The sequence below is a fragment of the Globicephala melas genome, chromosome 2 (genome assembly GCF_963455315.2).
Source record: "Globicephala melas chromosome 2, mGloMel1.2, whole genome shotgun sequence".
Classification (NCBI taxonomy): domain Eukaryota; kingdom Metazoa; phylum Chordata; class Mammalia; order Artiodactyla; family Delphinidae; genus Globicephala; species Globicephala melas.
Window position 1 is genome coordinate 164,291,129 of NC_083315.2, and position 22,600 is coordinate 164,313,728.

At 44.4% G+C, this 22,600-nt stretch overlaps 1 protein-coding gene and 1 non-coding gene across 10 annotated transcripts in view; both read right to left on the minus strand.

Annotated features, from left to right (window-relative positions):
• The window catches only part of TTC7B (tetratricopeptide repeat domain 7B), a 238,212-nt gene that overhangs the window by 136,422 nt on the left and 79,190 nt on the right, over positions 1-22,600 (minus strand). The window lies entirely within an intron of this gene.
• On the minus strand, positions 19,529-19,657 carry LOC115867405 (small nucleolar RNA SNORA11). The gene has a single exon (XR_004045114.1). It is a non-coding gene; the product is annotated as a small nucleolar RNA SNORA11 (small nucleolar RNA).

Genomic DNA, 22,600 nt, shown 5'->3' on the forward strand with positions numbered 1-22,600 from the left:
CTGAAGGCTGGTCTCTGAAATGTACATTCTGACGTACAAACCTACAACCGAACCAAGGCGGAAACGTACATGGGAAGGAAGCCAGAGTTCCCAAATCCAAATCCAAATGGAAAACCGAGGCTGGGAGAAACTCGGAGACCGGAGAACTATTTCACCTGGAGATGGGCAGCTATTTCAACTGCAAGCTCAATATACTTTATTTTTATATTTTTTATGTTCACTTCTTGGGAGCAGGGTGGAAAAATACAATTCTTCCCTTAACCTGTCCTTCCATATTCTCTTCTAACCTCAGAGTTTGGCCCAGGCCACCAATGCACTCAAATTCAACCTCAACTGTCATTGTCATCGCAAACTCAACGTTCTGATGTGAATAAAATACTGGATGTCAAATTCCTGGGTAACAAGGGAAAGGTACCACTGCCAGCGTAGGTTCAGTATTTTTTCTCCTTCTCTGTGGTGGAGAACTTTATAACTAAAGATCAATTTTAGAACAAGTCAACACAGTAGATCTCTTAGAGCTAAGAAATCGTTCGGCTTTTTCCATGTTCTTTCATACCAACTGGCGCTTCTGAATCTCTTAAGCAGTAGGTTATTTCAATAATTACTGAGCACTGTTACATATCGGGTTCCAGTCTCATCCCTGAGGATACACTGGTGAACACGGGACAGCACCAAGAAGCTTGGATGGCTTCACATCCCCCATAAGAACATAAGCGCCTTGAGGACCAAGATCTTTGTTTTGCTCACTGCCATATCCCAAGCCCCTCAAACAGAGTTGGCATCCAGAAAGTGCTCAATAAATATGTGTTGAATGAATGAAATTCAGAACTACCATGAGCTGAGTGAACCACGACCCCGAGGGGATGCATTTTCTACCTGTTTCTTACCCCCTTCGTTCTCACCGCACATGGACTGGCAGGCAGCACAGCAAGCTCCCTTTAAACAGAACACGTCTCATACATCCTCAGTCGTGTTTGTAGCATGGGTGCCTGGGAGAGCAGGGACACGCCTGTAGCAAGCAACGTACCCAGGCATGCCCAGCCTGCCAGCTTCTAGAGGGTTGTGTGGATAATGAGGATTTCGAGACTTTTGAAAAAACCTTTCAGACAGTTCAGGGAAACCTTGCTGCCCAGGCGCCTTTCCACATGCTCCTCTCTCTCTTTAAAGAGTCCTAAGTCATCCTTCAAGACCCAGGTCAAAGGCCACCTTTGAGAACCTTTTGTGAGCTTCCCCAGGAAGACACGACAATGCCTCCTGGTGTTGCCAACAAGTTTGTACATTTTTTTTTTTTTTTTTAAATTTTTGGCTGCGTTGGGTCTTCGTTGCTGCACATGGGCTTTCTCTAGTTGGGGCAGGAGGGGGCTACTCTTCGTTGCGGTGCGGTGGCTTCTCTTGTTATGGAGCATGGGCTCTAGGTGCACGGGCTTCAGTAGCTGTGGCACGTGGGCTCAGCAGTTGTGGCACGCTGGCTCAGTAGTTGTGGCACACTGGCTCAGTAGTCGTGGCTTGCAGCTAGAGCACGGGCTCAGTAGTTGTGGCGCACGGGCTTAGTTGCTCTGCGGCATGTGGCATCTTCCCGGACCAGGGCTCAAACCTGTGTCCTCTGCACTGGCAGGTGGATTCGCAACCACTGCGCCACCAGGGAAGTCCAAGTTTGTACCTATTTTGAGTGTAGACAGCACTAAACCTGTGCTTTTCCTTTGTATTTACGTCTGCAGTCATCTTGAGAGCACAGGCCCTCTTGTACTCACCTCTTCTTGTCCCAACTGCCTCACAGAGCCAACCAGGTACCCAGTGACCCTCAGCAAGCTTTTTGTGGGGTGAGGGCAATCTTACATTCTGAAATCCCCTTCCCCATCTCCTGGCTGAAAAGCATGTTTGTGATCACAAAGAGGACAACTGAAGAGATCCTTCTCACACCAGGAGATCCACCCTGTCAGTGTCTGGACACTGTCAGCACTTACAACCCTAGAAAAACACAAAGGGATACCATGTATCCCTAGGTCAATTTCTCTTCGTTCTCAGGCTTGGGAATTGCTTCCCCTTCATTTATACAACCCTTAGTACCATCTATGTGGAAAGAGTCTGGAATCGAAACCAGAACTCCAGATCCGGAAAGTGGGAGAAGAAAAAGACATCCTTCACAGTACGGAAGGCCACTTCTGGCCGGCTGTCAGGGAGCTGTTTTTCCCAGAATGGATTCCAGCTTCTCCCTCTGTGCACACTCTTTGCCTCAGATCCAGTGACATGCATTTGTGAAGACAGATGGCTTGCTGTAGTCAAGGGCCAGGGATCAAACCCACAACCTTGGCCTCATTAGCAAAGGACTCTCTCTGATCACTGGAGCGAGCCAGCTGCAACCTAGATATAGCAATGGAGGGTGTGACAACCGTGCACGCCGGGACCTGAACAAGCGGGCGAAGCTTCCGTAAGTCTCATTTCAAACCTAATGAGAGTCATACTAGGCTTAACAACATTTTTTGGACCACCCTGGCAACGAGGGCTTCCTCGTGACAAAAGCAGAGCAGACCAGGCATCCTAGTCAGCTGGCCAGGCAGCCACAGCACAGGGAGCAGCTGGGTCCCGGCAGCAGAGACACAGGTGGACGAGGCACAGGGAGCCCTGCGGGGCCCGGCCTGCTCACGCCTGTGACATGTGACAGCCAGACAAACTGTCCTGCCTGTGATGTATGACAGCTGGACAAACTGCCGTAGGGGCTCAGACAGAAGGACTACGCACCCTCCTACCCATTCTCTCCCCTCATCCCGACCCCGAGGCTCTGGGGAAACACGGGATACGGAAAGGCCTGCTCCTCTCCCATCCTCCTTCCTTTCAACCTTTGGAAATGAGTCAAAGGATATCAATCCTCATTCAAACAATACACAGCGAGTGTCCACTGCGCATGAGGAGAGGACCCCGGGGACGCAATGCTGGGCTCGCCAACAAACGCGCTTCCTCCCGCAGACCTGGATCGTAACGAGGCTCAACTTGACCCGAGAGGCCTCACAGTACCTAACGCAGAGCTGGACTCCTCGATCTGACAGCACTTTTAACAAACGAACCAGAGCGCGTCTAACACGTGAGGCTCGCTCTTCAGGGCACCCACCTGGAAATCCATGTACGCATCTAATCTACGTCCTCAAACCGAGGCAAAATAGAATGCGGACTCTGGAGTCAGTCTGGGCTCAGACCCAAGCTCTTCCACTTAACTAGTTGTTGACCTTGGGCAAGTGCTTGCCTCGGTTTCCTCATCTGTAAAATGGTGAGAACACATGTACCCACCTCATAGACTGGCTGTAGGAATTAAATGAGTTCATACACGGAGTAAGTGCTTTTTAAGCACTCGCCATGATTATCACTATCATCCTCAAAACTCTGCCATTGGTCAAAACGGTTCTGGAATTCTGGAATCTACCTTCCAGTCAATGCACAGACATGAAAGTCTGTTTTACTTCTTTGGAGTCATTTAATTTTGAAGAAAAAAAAAAGATATTCCCCAGTCTGATTCATTCATTCACTCTGCTATTTACTGAAAGCCTACCATGCTCACAATGACAGAAGACACGACTGATGTCAGGTGGAAGAGTGAAAAGCTCTTTCCTGGGGCCCTGTGGTCACTCTCGCAGGAAAGGATGGCGACATTGCTTAGGAGTGCTGGTGCCCGTGGGGAGGAGCAGAGAGTCTCCGCCAAAGGCCACCGGGCAAGGGTCAGAGCCCAACAACACAGATGAGGCAGAGGAACCAAGGCTGTTAGCAGTTGAGTCCTTCTTGTTCTGGCTCAGCTAATACAGGTTTGCTCTGAATCAATCAACAGGTGCCAGTCCAAACTCAAAAATGTGAGCTTGGGTGGCTGAGCCACTAGAGGTAGTTTAGTGGCTCAAAGTAGTGGTCCAGGAGGTTTAGCCACTAAAGTTCTAGGAGAGCCTGATACAAAGCTGACAAGAGAAAAGCTCAGCACCGACATCGTTCACTTCCACAGAGGGAAGTGTTTGCTCGAGAGCAGCCCGAGGTGGGAGACACACACACATGTAGCACGAGGAGTGCAAGAGAGGCCAGGGCTCCAAGGCCTGCTTCCAAGAAGGGACATAGCTTATTACGTGGAACCCTGATACGCACCAGGCCAATCTAATACTCATTTAAAATGTCAGTAATAAAGCAGAAGGAAAACAATCTAGGAGGTAGAACTGGTCTGCTAACAATATGGCTTCAAACATTCATGAATTCTAAGCAGCAGGGTCACATAGTTAGGAGGACTTCTGACCATCCTGTTCATCCAGTCACTTGGGCTGTGGAGAGGGGGAAAGGCAGAGAGGACATCAAGGTGGGGGGGCAGTCCTTCCAGATGGACCACAGTACTTAAGCTGAAGGTTCAATACAAGGATAAGAGGACAGTGTTCACTTCCATTCCAATAGCGGGAAACAGAACTGCATTTCCAAAACAACCTCTGGGGACAATATTTCAAAAGCTATGACAAGTGAGAAAAAATCCAAGGGACTCAGTTTAAAAATAACATATATAGGACTTTAGGGACTTCCCTGGTGGCGCAGTGCTTAAGAATCCGCCTGCCAATGCAGGGGACATGGGTTCAAGCCAGGAAGATCCCACATGCCGTGGAGCAGCTAAGCCCGTGCTCCGCAACTACTGAGCCTGCGCTCTAGAGCCCGAGAGCCACAACTACTGAGCCCGTGTGCCTAGAGCCCGTGCTCCACAACAAGAGAAGCCACCGCAATGAGAAGCCTGCGCACTGCGATGAACAGTAGTCCCCAATCGCCACAACTGGAGAAAGCCTGCACTCAGCCATGAAGACCCAACGCAGCCAAAAATAAAATAATAAAATTAAAAAAAAAAAAAATATATATATATAGGCCTTTAAATGTCCAGGAGTCACGGGTCCAAACGCCTTCAGGAGCCAAGCAGGCAAGAGATGGGGGTGAGGAGAGCTGAGTGGGGACGGGGAATGGCAGCAACTCTGAAGGCAGCGCTCAGGCCAGGTCAGCCCGAGGGTCCCATTCAAAACCAGACCAGGCACCCTTGGAGGGGAAAGGAGGACCTTGGCCATGAAGCAGGCACATAAAAGCCTCCGGGAATTTTCTCGGGGAAAACAAAGCAGTGTTGCCCAGTTTGAGGCAGCATGGTGCCGCTTGGAATCCTCACAGGTTCTTGTGAGTCAGGCTGGGAAAGATTAGTAAGTTGGGGATAGAAAAGAAGGAGAGGGCAAAGGTTGAGAGTGATCATGAGACGAGGAACAGAGACTGGAATGTGAGACATCTGGAAACAAGGCGAAGGGAAACAGTACCAGGCGCTGGACCTCCACGGGAGGGTAAGAGCCCGGGAAACAGGCTTCACCTTGCTGTACCTGCCTCCCCATCTGTAAAATGGGACTAATACCTGCTCCTGAGGCCTGGATAAGATGACGCCTGTAAAGTCGCTGGCCCAGCGCTCAAAATCATGTAACCCTCCCATTCCCCACCCTCCCCTAACCCTCGCACCACCCACCACCTGGTCCTCCGTTCCACACATAAACTGTTATCGGGTAAAAGCCAAAGACAGACACTGGTACGTTTGTGTACCTCTGGTTTAGCAGAAGATACTGCAACATCAGGACTGGTTTCCATCGTATACTATGGTCAAAATTTTTTTCTCAACTGACAGGTATTTAGTATCTTCTGTAGTTTTATACACGAAGAAACAAAGGCTCAGAGAAATTATGTAACGTGCCCGTGATCATCACACAGCCCACAGACAGAAGAGCTGGTATTTGAACCCAGGCCCAGTCTGACTCCAGTGCCCAGAAAAGTTGATGATCCCTGTCATGCAGAAGCCTGCAAACAGTCTGGAAACTGTGACTAACTCCCATGACACAAAAGCAAAAGCACGACAGGGCAGAAGAGAAGCAAGGAAGGCTGGGAACAGCGAAGGCCAGGCCAAATTCCTACCGGGATACACTTGGCTCTGAAGAAGGGCTGTGATTCATGGCCCCTGCCAGTGGCGGCAGACAACAAAGGGACAGCAGAGCATTTCTGCCGCGTGGGCTAACCTTCACGGCAGAAAGAGAACTCTGAACTGGACCAGGATGGACAAGGAGACTAACATTGACAAAATGATGGTAATATAAAAATGGGTCTGTCCACAATTCGTTAGGACAAGCTTCTACATCAGATGCTTTCATCATATGCCTCACAGAGTGGCCCTTCCCGGTCAGAATTCACATCCAATCACTCAGATGGTGAGCTCAGCTGTACCTTTGCACCATCTATAGAAAAGAGGCTTTGTTAAGCACATGAGCAGGGCAAACATGATCTGTGGGGAGAATATTGAATTTGCTCAGCAGAATAAGCTATTTTCAAGCCCTTCTAAGCCATCCAGAAGAGCGGACATTTACTAATAGACCCCTGACAAGATAATTACAAATGAGTCCTCTCTCTCATCAAGAAAGCCTCCCTAAGACTTTCGGCTGCTGGGAACTTCCCTGGTGGCGCAGTGGTTGGGACTCCACGTTCCCAATGCATAGGGGCCTGGGTTCGATCCCTGGTCAGGGAACCCGTGCATGGATCCCACATGCATGCCGCATCTAGGAGTTAGCATGCTGCAACTGAGGAGCTGGCGAGCCTCAACTAAGGAGCCCACGAGCTGCAACTAAGACAACAGCGCAGCCAAATAAATAAATAAAATAATTTTTTTTTTTTTTTTTTTGTGGTATGCGGGCCTCTCACTGTTGGGGCCTCTCCCATTGCGGAGCACAGGCTCCAGACGCGCAGGCTCAGCGGCCATGGCTCACGGGCCCAGCCGCTCCGCAGCACGTGGGATCCTCCCGGACCAGGGCACGAACCCGTGTCCCCTGCATCGGCCGGCGGACTCTCAACCACTGCGCCACCAGGGAAGCCCTAAAATAAATATTTTTAAAGAAAAAGAGACTTTCAGCTGCTTCAGGACAGAGACGGGGTCTTCCAGGGTAAGACCAGCTGCACACCTGCTAGTCACAGGGCTGCTGTGAAGATCACATGAGGCCACAGTCACTGCTCAGTAAATGTTCGCCATCATCGACTTCTTCTGAAGTGACACGAGCTGGTCCCACGCCACCCCCAGCCCATTGTTCCAGATGGTTCTCCCACCAACCTAGTGAGCAGACAGGACTCGTTACCCTCAACTGACAGAGAGGGAAACTGAGTCCCAGAGATGGAATGGGAGAGGCCTGCCCAACAGCGCTGAGCGGGCAGCGGAGCCAGGACCGGGATCCCCAGTGCAGGGATCCTTCCCCTGCCCCTGCTCGGTGTCCTTCTATCCACCCCAACTATTTTTTTTAACTTTTTGTTATATAAAAAATAGACACAGAAAGCCACATAAAACAAATATATCGCTTGAGAAATTATTACAAGGCAAAAACACTTGTAACTATCACCCAAGTTTAAAAAAAAAAAAAAGAATCGTTGTCACTCACCCCATCCCAGTTAACAGGCCTCTCCATCCAACCAGAGTAACTGCCCCCCTGACTTTCCTAGTCATGGCCTCATTCCACTCCTTACAGCTTAATCACTCAAGTATACATCCCTGCACTTGCCCATTTTTTTTTTTTCTTACTTGATGAGTCTTTAAAATCTCGCTTAATCTACAGGTTCCCTTTCTACCTCTTTCTTTTCCTTACAATTAATCAGTTAAAGAATCTGAACTGCTTGACCTGTAGAGATTCCCATTGGCTGGAAAACCACACAGTCATGCAGTTCGATAGGAAAACCACAGAGTCATGCAGTTGGATATATTCCTCCTTTCCCTGTATTTCTTGCATTTGGGAGCTGGATTTTGAGGCTTCACCCATTCATGTTCAATCCCTTTGCAAGACTTTGCCGGTCGTGTGTTCTTCCATCAGGAGGCACATTGGGTCCAGCTGTCGCTCTTTTTTTTTTGCTGTTAGCTGCCCTTGATGCTTGCTGGTCAGATATGTTAATTCACTGGGAGTTACAAAATGGTGACATTCTAATTCTCTCACTGCATTTTCACTTACTAGCTGGAATAATTTTATAGGGAGGTGTTTCCCTTCATCTAATATTTGGTTTTCCAGTTCATACAGTAAATGGAGGAAAACCATTTGAATCTTTCTTTCTGTCTACTTTGTTAGATACTGAATTAGAACTCATGAATTTAAACATATTTGATGAGACTATTGCAATTTTTATCCTTCTTGAAATTTAAATTGTCCCATATATGGCCTGAATTCCATGTTAGAAAACATAGCCCTAGAAATCTTTGATAGTTCTCTTGCTATCTGATATGTAGAGATTTTACAGGCTTGTCTTATTTATTTCCTAACCCAGAACTGAATGAGGTTTTTTAAATTGGAAAATGATACTTCAAGATCACAACCTAGGCACTAGGGACGGTCATTGCTACTGGGTCAGTCACTGAGCCAAACCTCCTCTCCTCTCCTTGTCTCTCTGAAGGACTTATTTAAAGGACCTCCTCTCTCTCTCTCTCTCTCTCTCACACACACACACACACACACACACACACACACACATACACACACAAACATATATGTGTATATCTACACACACGCACACACAAATACACATACAGAAACACACACACACACACACACAGATACTTAATGATTTCATACTGATATTTCCAATTCAGTCATTCAAATTGAGGACTACACTACAAATAACAAATGCTGGAAAGGGTATGGAGAAAAGGGAACCCTCCTACACTGTTGGTGGGAATATAAGTTGGTACAGTCACTATGGAGAACAGGTGGAGGTTCCTCAGAAAACTAAAAATAGAATTACCATATGATCCAGCAATCCCACTCCTGAGCATATACCGGGACAAACCCATAATTCAAAAAGATACATGCACCCCTATGTTCATAGCAGCACTATTTCACAATAGCCAAGTCATGGAAAATACCTAAATGTCCATCAATAGACAAATGGATAAAGAAGATGTGGTACATATATATACAATGGAATACTACTCAGCTATAAAAAAGAATGCAATAATGCCATTTGCAGTAACATAGATGCAACTAGAGATTATGATACTAAGTGAAGTAAGTCAGAAAAAGATATACCATATGATATCAGTTATATGTGGAATCTAAAATATGGCACAATTATAAAGCAATTATACTCCAATAATAAAATAAGGCACAAATTAACCTGTCTGCAAAACAGAAACAGACTCACAGACACAGAGAACAGACTTGTGGTTGCCATGGGGGAGAGGGGTAGGGGAGGACAGGACTGGGAGTGTGGGATTAGCAGATGTAAACTATTATACATAGGATGGATAAACAACAAGGTCCTTCAGTACGGCATAAGGAACTATATTCAATATCCTGTGATAAACCATAATGGAGAAGAATATTTTAAAAAAAAGAATGTTGGGGCTTCCCTGGTGGCACAGTGATTGAGAGTCCACCTGACGATGCAGGGGACACGGGTTCGTGCCCCGGTCCGGGAAGATACCACATGCCGCAGAGCGGCTGCGCCCGTGAGCCATGGCCGCTGAGCCTGCGCGTCTGGAGCCTGTGCTCCGCAGCGGGACAGGCCACAACAGTGAGAGGCCCGCGTACCGCAAAAAAAAAAAAAGAATGTCTATATGCGTATAACTGAGTCACTTTGCTATACAGCAGAGATGGGCACAACATTGTAAATCAACTATACTTTAAAAAAATTAAATTAGAAAAAAACAAATTCAGGACTACAGAGTTTTTCCTTGATTCCTTCTATCTTAAATCTATTTTGCCTTTCTCCCACACCAAGAATCCTGGTTCTCAAGGACATGGGGGATAAGAGAAGTAGAACATTCCATGACTATTAAGCTGCTCTATTTTGTTACACAAAAACATTTCACAATATCAAATCATATCACCATCATTATGATTACTGAAAAGCTAAAAATCTTATTTTCTGCATATGCTATCAGCATTCTCCTTTCATTTTTTAGTTTATGGTTGTACTATATCTGTTATGAGACAATCAAAGAAATAGGGAAGCATGACCTATACTTTAAAAAAAAAAGAGTAGTCAATATAAACTCACTCTGAGTGAGCCTACGTGTTGGATTTAGCAAAGACTTCAAAGTACCTATTATAAGTATGATCAAAGAATTAATAGAAACTACGTTTAAAGATTAAAAGAAAATAGCAAGTCAGCAAATAGGGAATCTCAACAGAGAAATAGAAACTATAAAAATTAACCAAGTGGGGATTTTAGAGTTAAAAAGTATAACTAAAATTAAAAATTCCCTAAATGGGCTCAACAGCAGCTTTGAGATAGCTAAAAAATCACTGAACTTAAGATAAATGAATAAAAATCATCCAATCCAAAGAACAGAGAAAAAAAAAAGGCTGAAGAAAAACAGAGACACATAATGATAAAACTGCGGAAAAACAAATCTTGAAAGTAACAACAGAAAAATAATTAATCACATAGAGGGGAACAACAGTTAAGATTAATAGTGACTTCTCATCAAACATAGGGGAAGATATACTCAAAGTGATGAGAGAAAAAAAAAAATCACCAAGAATTCTGCATGGCGTAAAATTGTCACTCAAAAATGATGGCAAAATAAAGACATTCCCAGATAAACAAAAAGTGGGAGAATTCATATCTAGCAGACAGGCCCAATACAAAATTTTAAAGGAAGTCCTTCAGACTACAAGGAAATGACAACAGAAGGTAATCTGAAACCACAGGAGTAAATTAGTAAGAGTACTAGAAATATAAATATGTGGTTAAATATAGTTTAAATATATTTTAAAATCTTTTCTTCTTTTAATTTATATTAAAAATAGGACTGTATGAGGAAATAATTATTAATATCGCACTGTTGTGTTTATAACATATAGAGACATTAGTAGCAAAAGGAGGGAGGAAATAAAGCTATATTAGAGCTAACCTGCATATTTTACTGAAATAGATGGATAATTTAAGATATGTTTTATAATTCATAGAGGAACCACCATAGAAATTTTCAAAAAATACAGGTAAAAAATCAACAGAGGAATTAAAATGTAATGCTGAAAGGTATTTGTTTAACACAAAAGAGGGCCATAGGGAGGAACAAAGAATAAAAAAGACACGAGACATACAGAAAACAAAGAGCAAAATGGCAGATGTAGATCTAATCATGTCAGTAGTTACATTACATGTGAATGAGTTAAATATTCCAATCAAAAGGCAATTTTTTTTATACTGGATAAAAAAAGCAAGCTCCAACTATCCGCTATCTGCAAGAGATATACAAGAGAGGTGTTTTAATTCAAAGATACAAATAGGTTGAAAGCAAAAGGATGAAAAAGATACACTATGTAAACAGTAACCACAAGATGGCTGGAGTGGCTATATTAATATCAGATAAGGCAGACTTTAAGTGAAGAAATATTACTAGAGACAAAGAGGTATCTATGAAAAACCTACAGCTAACATCTTACTTAATGGTGAAAGACTGCATGCTTTCTCCCTAAGATCGGGCAGGAGTAAGATAAAGAGGTCTGCTCTCACCACTTCTATTCAACATTGTATTGAAGGTTCGGGGCAGTGCAATAAGGTGACGGTAGAAATAAAAGACATACGGTTTGGAAAGGAGGAAGTAAAACTGTTTTTATTCACAGATGACATGATCCCATATGTAAAAATCCTAAGTAATCGATCTATTAAAAATTATAAGAACTAGTTAACAAGTTCAGCAAGGTTGCAAGATACAGCATCTATATATAAAAATCAATAGTGTATATATATGTATATATATATATATATAAGCAAAGAATAATCTGAAAATAAAATTTTAAAAACAATTTCATTCACAATAACATAAAATGAATAAACTACTTAGGAACAAATTTAACAAAAAATTCAAAACCTGTGTAATAAAAACTGCGAAAAGATTTTGAGAGAAATTAAAGAGGATCTACATAAAAGAAGAGACAATGGATTGGAAGATTCACTATTGTTAATGTGGCAATTCTCCCTAAATTGATCTAGAGATTCACTGCCAGCCTTATTCAAATCCTGGCAGGCTTTTTTTTTTTTTTGTAGAAATTGACAAGCTGAGTCTAAAATTCATATGGAAATATCAAAGACTGAGAGTAGCCAAAATAATTTTGAAAAAGAACAAAATTAGAGGACTTACACTACCTAATTTCAAAACTTGCAATACAGCTACATATTCAAGACAGTGTGCTATTGGCTTAAGAATAGACATATAAATCAACGACACAAAATAGAGACCCCAGAAATAAACCTTTATATTTATGCTCAATTAATTAATTATTTTGCTAAAGTGTCAAGGCAATTTAATGGGAAAAGAGTTGACTTTTCAACAAATGGTGCTTAGACAACTGGATATCTAAATGCAAAAAAAAAAAAAATTCACTTAGACTCTTACATCGCACCATACACAAATATTAACTCAAAATAGATTAGAGGCCTACGTGTAAAAGTTAAAACTATAAAACTTCTGTAATAAAACACAGGAGAAAAACTTTGTGGTCTTAGATTGGGCCAAAATTTCTTAGCTATGACACCAAAAGGACGATCCATAAAAAGAAAAATTGGTTAAGTTGGACTTCATCAAAATTAACTTTTCCTCTCTGAATGACATAATTTAAAAAAATGAACACCTGCCATAGACTGGCAGAAAATATCTGCAAATTATATATCTGATAAAGGACCTGTATCCAGAATATATAAGGAACTCTTACAACTTGATAATAAGATGACAATCCAATTGAAAACAGGGCAAAAGATCTGAAGACGTTTCACCAAAGAAGATATAATAGCTAATAGGCACATGCAAAACAGCTGAACATCATTAATCATTAGGGAAATGCAAATTAAAATCACGAGATACCACTACAAACCCACCAGACTGGCTTTAATTTCAAAACTGCCAACACTAAATGTTGAAGAGAATGGAAAGAAGCTGGAACTCTCATACACTGCTGCTAGGAAGGTAAAATGGTACAGTCACTCAGGAAAACAGCTTAGCAGTTTCTTAAAAGTTAAACATAAACTTATGACCCATCAATTCCACTCTGATGAATCTATCTAAGGAAAATGAAAACATATGTCTACAGAAAGATTTGTCCATGAGTGATCATAGCAGCATTATTCATAATAGCCCCAGAGTGGAAATGATCCAAATGTTCATCAACTGGTAAACGGACAAACAATGGAAAAACTATTTAGCAATACAAAGGAGTGATTACTCATATATATTCAACAACGTGGGTAAACCTCAAACACATTATCCTAAGAGAAAGAAGCAAGACACAAAGGACGACATATTCTATGATCCCATTTATGTGACATTTCTGGAAAAGGCAAATCTATAGAGCAGATAAGTGGTTGTCTGGAGCTGGGGGTAGGAGTGGGGACTGATTACAAATAGGCATGAAGAACTTTTAGGGTGATGGAATGTTCTAACGCTGAATTGTGCCAATGACTGCAATGCTTCCGTAAGTTTATTTAAAACAATTGAACTGTAATATTTACAACAGGTGAATTTTTGATATATAAATTATACCTGAATAAAGCCACTAAAAAATAATAGTAGCATCTTGCTTTATGATAGTTCCTGGCTACCTCCCCGTCCTTCACTTTTATCTCTACCTGATCGTTCTTTTGTCTCTTGTGTCACTTGGTCAGTTTTCATTCCACTTTCAGCATTCTCCTCATTGTGGGGTCCAGTCCCAGCAAAAAGCCCTAGTGGGTCTGTTTCAAGTCTTCACAGGGGCCAGACTGCTCCAGTCCCTTAGACCTTACTTGGCAAAACCCTCTTATTTTCAGCAGCTAATCTCAAATTGGCCAGACAAGCTTTTCAGGAGTCTTGAGGGCTATTTTCGGGTCTCCTGTCCTCAGGCCCCTGGGATCCCCCATTGCTTCCTTCTGCTTTCTCCCACACAGATGCAAATAACATGCTTGCCTCTAGCTGTTGGTAGTCTGTCGCCATTAGCTCGTACTTTGGTGTTCGTGAGTACACCTTGTCATCTAGTTTCACTGTAAATGTTGTGCACGGGTTTTTGGTTTTGCTGTCCGGTTACTGTGTCTTTTTTAATGACAGGATACGAGAAGATCCCAAAACTATACTGCCACTGTTGTTATCATCTTCCCAGACTCTCAGCTGCTGATTCTTACCTTTTCTTCTAGGGAGCTGACAAACCCTTCACTCTGCAGGGTTTTATTAATTTATTTATCAAACTTACCATGTGCCAGACACTGTCCAAACACACAATAATTACTAACGCACTTAGTCTGCCTAACAACACTATGAAGCAGGTACTATTATTATCCCCAGTTTACAAATCAGGAAAGTGAAACACAGAGAGGTTAAGTAACTTGGCAAGGTCACCGCGCTTGTAAGGGGGAGGATTCAAATCCAGGCAGGTGGATCCAGAGTCAATGGTTTTTAACCACTAGACAATGCTGCCTGCCAAGAGTGCATAAAGTGTGTCTGGCCTGGTAGCTCTAGCATTCAACCAGGACTGCCATCCCTGCCCCCCCAGGCCTCCCTGAGATGGGGAAATCTCACCCCTCCCTCAAAGACCAAGTTCAAATGTCAGTTCTTCTAATGAACTTGATGAACGCACCCAGGCAAGTGCTTGTTCCTCCTTCCTCCCCTCCCTCTCCTTCTCCCCAGCAGCCCATCTTTTCTTTATAGTGCTTTTCACCAGGTGTTATAATTATTTGTTGTCTTCCCCATGAGCTCAGAGAACATTTTTTATTCATCGCATATCCCAGAGCTTATCCTAGTGACTGGTGCCCAGCAGGCTCTCAATAAACATACATGGAGTTGAGATGGCAATATCTTCTTTTTTTTAACTAGCTCAAAACATACTTGAAAGCAGTGTAATTGCATCTTTAAAAAAATCTGTAATTCAGAGGTTTTACCAAGTCTGGCTAATGAGTTTTTCTGAGTATTCTTCAGAAGAAACACAACATCAGATTCTTCCTGGTATTTTAACTGCTTGTTTCCAACATGCAGAGATTGCTGCTTCTGATGCTAATTTGCCAGGGAGAGTCAAAGGAGAACCAGCTCCCATAACCATCAACCAAGCACCTGCCAGCAAAGAGAAGATACAGAAGGAAGAGCTAACTGAACAAAAAGGTACAGTATGTCTGTGCCGGGCCTAGAGAATCACCACCAAAGTCACCTGTGAATAAAAAGTAAAAATTCAAACCTCAAATAGAGAGGAAGGTGGAAAAATCAAATGTCAATTGAAAAAAGCAATTCATTAATTTTTAAAAATCTTACAATTTAATGCAGGATTTTGCTATGAGAACATACAATCATATTGCAGATATCCTTATTGGTGTAAAGATCTATGGCGGACATTGCTATAAAAATATAAAGGCAGGTGTTTGTAAGAAAATTTATGGCCCCCTCACTTTCAATAGAAGGTTCTAGCATTTCCTAAGAAAAGTCATAAATTTTCCAAAGATGTCTCAGTCATTTTCTGGGCTTTAACTCAACCTCTCTGCAACTCTCTCTAAGAGCTGACTAAAAATACCTCTGCAAAAAAAAAAAAAAAAAAGTATGGAGAGAAAAATGATGACTTAAAAAGAAATAGGTAGGAAATATCCCTTGAAAAGAGCTGGGGCCTCCACCCCCTGCATCCTGCCCTCATATAAAATATTAACACATTTGACACCTAAACCAGGGAAGGGAAAGAACAGGTTGATGAGATTTGCTCTGGCCAAGAACAGGAATGCTGCGTGCCTTCCCAGCACCCTCCTGCCCATCCACCCCGCTTCCCGGGCAGATACATCTGGACCGGCTCTGTGGCACAGACGTCACTAAATTACCGAGAAAGCTCTCCACAGTCTGACAGGCTCAGAGAGGGTAAAATCTGGCTTCCTCCTTGACCAGACGGGACGTGAATTCCTCCTTCCCGACACACATGTGTCATTTCAATGGCCTGCCCTTGAGGGGCTGCCTACAAAGGCCATGCTTAAACAGGCTCTCAGGCTTCTGTGTCCAACTTCAGCCTGTGAGGCTTCAACTCAAAGCGCTACATACTTGAAAAAAAATGCGGGTCTGGGAGGCTCTGGGAGCAAATGTTCTCAACACTAAACCGTGGAAAATGATAATTCTCTTTCCTGCTGTGGGAACGCTAGAATCCCATCCAGATGTGTACACGCCAGGCTTAAGCAAGGAGGGCTACAAGCACCAATTTTCCACCAAGCTAGGAGCTTCTCAGAAAAGAAAGAGTCTATCAGGCCTGCTTGGGGGGTGTCTTATAATAAAGCCACCGTTATTGGAAACAGTCTCAGAGATAAGGCAGACAGCAGAAGTCCCTATGACCTTCCCAGAAAACGTATTATCTCTTACTGAGGTCAAGGAAACCACTTGATACCTGGCCCCCTTCACCCTCTTCCAACAGAAGGACATCATCTGTGGGAAGAGCTGGACGGTCAGAGCACAGCTCCCCCTAAACAGCAACAGGAGCGGTCACTTCCATGAGGCCCGTCTAGGCTGTCTTTTTCTTCCTTACATCCCGGCACCTAGCACAGTGCTTGCACGCTTAGCTGTCAGTACATACATGCTGCGTGAACTAATTTTAAAGAAAACACACAACTGTCAGGCATCTGTGAGCCACAGCCATCTCGGCCGAACATAAGTTCATTCACTCACTCACTCATTCATTCACGTACACCTGTATACCAGATACTCTCAAGGTACAGATCCCTCCCCAAACCAAACAGATAAAAATTCCTGGAACTTATATGCCAGTGATGGGAGACAGACAATAAACAGATTAGATAAGGGGAAAAAAACACAATGTGGGCAAAGGGTTAGCAAATTCCTTTCCTCTCCTGCTTGAGAATCTGACCTTAGGTTAACTTTCTAGTTCTGTTTCCCTGGAAACCTAATAAAGCTAGAATGTCAATTATGTTACGAGGCAACATTGCTTATATTAAGAATGACCTCTGACTGATAACTTGCATCTGGACTGGAAGGAACTATAAATATCTGACGGGGACAACGCCGCTTTGGGCTTCCTTGAATGTGATGACTTACGACTGAGCATATCCCTCAGGGAGATGTTAAGCCGGGGCAGACCCCATCCCTACTCCACGTGAAGCTCACTCTCTAGCATGTGAGCTGTCACAGGATGAGGGAGGGGCAAAGAGGACAGCTCCTGGGTGGCCAGATGACTGCCAAGAGCACAGCTCACATAGGAGAGAAACCCTTGACACTGCCTGGTTGGCAACTTACGGTTCTGTTCCAGATCTGTCTCCACAGATGGCCAAGTGTGGCCAGTGAAAGGGGTCGGAATGCTTAACTGAACCTAAGAAGATCCCTGGTAAGCACTGTTCGTAGTACATTTGATGCCCGTTAAATACTGAGAAAAACAGAGCAGAGAAAAAGGATGGGTTGGTTGGACCAGATGCCTTTGATGCCTATTCAGGATCCTTTTAGGTCTAACCAGCACGAGCACCCTTCCCAGTCCACCTTGCCTTTGTGAATTAGCTCCTCTTCACTGATTCATCTGCAGGCTCTGCTCAGTCACTTGCTCGGGAAACCTCCCCTAACCACCAGCTCCAGGTCAACTTCATTTTCAAATGGCCTCTTACAGAAATGGGTACCTTGCCGCCTGAGCCCCATCTCGGGATGTAGTTATACACCCAGGAATATAAGGACCTGGTTTCTCTCTGAAAGCAAGAAGCACGTCTGGCTGCTCACCATTTCACCCCCAGCACCTGGAGAACATCTGGCAGGAGCAGCAGCTGAATAAACACTGGCAGAACAAGTGAATGTTGGAACAAATCGTCTGAAACTAAACAGAGTTGGGCAGTAGTCCTCACATCGCACTGTTATGTTCCTGCTGTGTATGCTCACTGAGGATACTCCTGTTCAGAGCATGACCCAAGAGTCGGCCTGCAATATTGCCCTCCATAAAAGAAAATTCCAGGGTCAATCTCCGGTCGTATCAAGAATTATTGGGAAATATCAAAAAAATAAAGTTAATTTTGATTTTTTAGCCACAACTGTTATATAACCATCTCTTTTGGGGAAAACGTGCAAAGTGAAAGGCTGAATTTAAAGAGGTAGTATCGCCTTCTTCTCCTTTCCTAAGGTGTAAGCCTACTTGTAGTTATTTATCTTCCTGTTGGACTAGAAAATCCACTGGGATCATTTGCTGTCTCAACCCTAGCTCCTAGCACATAAATGTTTGCTGGATGAACAAATAAGTGAATGAATAAACAAAGAACCTCCCCCTTCCCTCCTGCCTCCATTAAAATAGAAAATCACTATCCCGGACAAACGCAAGGTGAAGAACTGGAATAATCTCCGGTACCAGTTCATCTTTCAGGGAATTCCAACTCTGAATGGAGGCTGAAGGAGGCAGCCTACAGCTGGGAGAAACCGTCCGGAGAGGGGCCTTTGTGAGATGCGAGTAACTGCTAATGAGTTCACCGGTCCCCTCCCCACGCCCCGTGCTCCCACCCTACCCCGCCTTGTACTCTGGAAGCCTCAGATGACCTACCCCGTTCTTCTGCTGAAGCCAGGACAGGCCAACGTGGAGGCACCCACCTTGCTGAACGCGGATAACGCTTTGATGGCGCAGGCCTCGAACACGCCGTGGGTGCTAGCGCTTATGCAGTGCAGAAAGCAACTACCCGTCCCCCATAATTCATTCCCTGAAATTTATCACGGAAAGTGGTCCTGGAATTTCATAATTAAAACTGACAAAGACTCCTTTGTTTTCATACTAAACTTTTGATGGCATTAAGGGATGAGCCAGACCTAGTCTACACTGAAACGAAACAGAGGAGACTTGGCTGACGCTTTTTATTCCATAAACAATTACAACTAGACTGGCTTTAAAAGTCCTTATTTTCTCAGCCTGACGTATTCCTTGCGGCTCTGCTGCCCAGAGCTCCATCTTCAAGAAGAGAACACTAACTGGGCGTGGTCATTCTGTGCGAGCGCTGAGAAAACCGGGTTGGGCGTCAGCAGGGGGAGGCACAGGCCACCAACTAGCTGTGTGACCCTGAATAAGTCTCACTGCCTTGTTTAATTCTCTTCTTTTTCTTTCTTTTTTTTTTTTTTTAGCAGTTTTAGGTTTACAACAAAATTGACAGGAAGGTACAGAAATTTCCCGAAGTCCATAGTTCACCTTAGGGTTCACTCTAGGGAAGTGAATAGTGTTGCACATTCCATGGGTTTGGACAAAAGTATAATGACACCTATCCATCATTATAATGGCACACAAAGTATTTTCACTGCGCTAAAAAACTTCTATGTGCTGTGTATTCATCTCCCCTCTCTCCCAAACTCCTGGCAACCACTGATCTTTTTATTGTCTCCACTGTTTGGTCTTTTCTAAAATAGCATATAAATGGGATTTTTTATTTTTCCTTGAAAAGAGGGTCAAAGCCTTTAAGTCTATAAGACCACTCATGGTCCTCCACAGGCTCTAGGCAGCAAACTCCCCCGCTAAACACTGTGGCTTTTCTTCCAGCATGGAGCCCTGTCCCACTGGTCCCGCTGAGCGGCCACCTGGAGGTGCAGGAGGACATGTGTAGGGTATTTGTTCATAGGAAGGCTACAAGTTTTGTGTCCCTTGTCACAATGAACCCAGATGCTTGTCAGGTGTGTTATAAACAGAGGAGCCATTTCTTCAGGCTCCTGCTCTGAGCACACCCCAGCACTGCCTTGTGTACTGACGGTCTCCCTGAGCAAAATGTAAACCCCAGCAAGGCAGTGACTGGGTCTGACCCGTTCACTTAGAACAGCGTTTGGCACTAGTAAATAACCTCTGGAGGTTCTTGATAAATATTTATTAAATGATCATTGAATGTGATTTCTCTGGATCTCAGAGTCCTCAGCTACAAAGGGCAGTGATTTTTAAAAATATGCTCTAACCATTTGGACTCCAGGATTTTCAGATTCTATACCCGACCTTCAGCTCAACTATTATGAAAATTTTCCTTATTACTGAAATGACTCATGGGAAGTGCTTGCACAGTTCGCTAGGTTGACCCAAAGTCTTCCAGACCCAGGACTGCTTGAATGACAAGTCGCATCACTGAGGTGGTCCTGGCTGACCAGGCTGCAGGACTCACACTGGTCCGTAAACTTCCCTCCTGAAGCTGTTGTGAATAAAGGAAGTAGCCCACTTACATGGACTCCCCCCCCAACTCCCTCCATCACCCCATCTTTCTCTCAGTCCAATACATACATGGTTCTTGCTGAGATCAGAACGTAGCCTATGGCTGAAAACCAAGTAAAATGAACCAAGTCCGACTGACATGGTGGGCGTGATTCTGCTGGCACTAGACCCCTGCCAAATGAACTACCCTAGCCTTGGCCCTTCCTGATACCCCATCCTTCTCCACACCTGAAGAATAAATGCCCTGCATCTTAGCCTGGTTTTCAGTCTTCCACCATCTCTCCGCCATCCATCCTTCCAGCGAGAACCCTAACTTGGAAAAGGAAATGGGAACTGAAATAACATTTATTTAAAGTGACCCACATCTGACGCCACCACTTCATTCGTGCTGCTCTTTCCCCAATCTAGCTTGTGCTCTGACCATCCACCAAAAGTCCTTTCAAGGTCACAAAGGCTTTCCATATTATCGAATCCAGTGCTTTGGTATTTACCCTTATTAACACCTCAGCATCATCAGGTGAGCCCTTCCTCCTCTTCAGGCACCTTAGGCTTCTACGAGGACACACCCTCGTGGTCCCTCCTACCTCAGGCAGCTCCCCTATGGGCTCCTCCTCCTTGGCCCAACTCCAACTCTTGCAGGTTTCCTGCTGGGTCCTGGGCTTTGCTTCTCTCTTTACGGTCTGTCCCTCTCAGCCCATCCAGTCCAGGGCTTTAAATATAATCAACATGCTGAGACTCCCAACTTATAACTCAAGGTTCAACCTCCCCTGTGCTCATCTATCCTCCTAGTCGACACTGCCACTTGGAAATCTCACAGGCTCTCAAATGATACACATCCAAATCTCTGATTTCCCCTTTTCCGAATCTGGTCCTCCCCTTGTCCCCACTCCATCTAAACAGTTGCTCCGACTGCAACTGGGGAGTCATTCCTGATTCCTCTGTTCCCCTTCCCGCTCCCCCCGCAAATCCAATTCATCACCTAGTCCCCACACCAGTTGGGATCACACATCAACGAACAGCAGTTCTACCATACATCTCCAATCCATCCACTTGTCTTGGTCCCTACTACCACTGTCATCTTTTTTTTTTTTTTTGCGGTACGCCGGCCTCTCACTGTTGTGGCCTCTCCCGTTGCGGAGCACAGGCTCCGGACGCGCAGGCTCAGCGGCCATGGCTCACGGGCCCAGCCACTCTGCGGCACGTGGGATCCTCCCGGACCAGGGCACGAACCCGCGTCCCCTTCATCGGCAGGCGGGCTCTCAACCACTGCGCCACCAGGGAAGCCCCACTGTCACCTTTGATAGTGAGCATCTAATGCCTTGCCCACCACTGTCACCTCGCCTTTGTTTTGGTGACTTGGGGATTTTTCTTTGGACAATCGCTACTCTCCCATTGTACGCCACCACAGTAGATCTGCCTTTTCAGGGTAAGCCAAACCAGGAGAGTCTGTGACTCTCCCCCTTCCAACTCTGCTGCAGCCACACTGGGCTCTTTTCAGGTTCCTAAACACATCAAACTTCCCTGGGTCAAGACCTTACACGTGGCGGGCCCTCTGCTTGCAGCATTCTTTCTCCTGCTTGTGGCACGCTTACTTCCTTCTCATCCTTCAAGTCTTGGTCTCATGTCACTTCCTCAGGAGGCCTGGCCTGACCACCCTACCTAAGCAGGTGCCCTCTGTTATTTGCTGCACCCATTCGTTTCCTAGCATTTATTACGATTTGTAATTATAAACATTGGTTTACTTGTTTATTATCTTCTCCCTCACTAGGCTGTATCCTCCCTGAGAACCCGGACTATGTGTCTTATATTCCCCAATTCAGTACCAAGCACAGTACAGGCACATAGCAGAACTATGTTAGATAACTGACCCAACCTACTGCATGCCAGGTCCTGTGCTGGGAGGTTTATATAGAAACACATACATTACTGTATAAACCTCTGCTCCAACCAGGGTGGTCTCCTGATACCCTGCAGAATATATACAATACTGAGTACAGTTCTAACCCCAGGTTTCTACCAACTAGTTGCAAAGCACCCCTGACTCTACCCAATCTGTGCACCTACATCATCTCAATCCCACTTCTCCAAAGCTTTACTCCCCTTCCCAAATCTTCCGCCGTCTCAACAGGCAGCCTCCTTATTTGGCTTTCTGGCAACCTGGACTTCCCCTGTCACACATGTACAGACTATCCTGAGACTGCTTCTTTTAGTTAATTCCCTGAGATGAAGTTCTAGGAGGTCAGGGACTTTGTTGTTCTTTTCCGCATTAGAGCCCCAGTGCTAGGACAGGGCCTGGCTCCTATGCAATTAGTCCTCACTAAATGGATGAATAAGTACTTTACTGAATGAATGAATGGGCCTGGAAACCTCAGCTCAGTTACAGTGATTATTAGGTGTTCTTGCACTGTTTACTCTTTTATACAACCATATTGTCGCCTATAAAGTTACTTATTTTCACATCTTACCCTTTTTCTTTT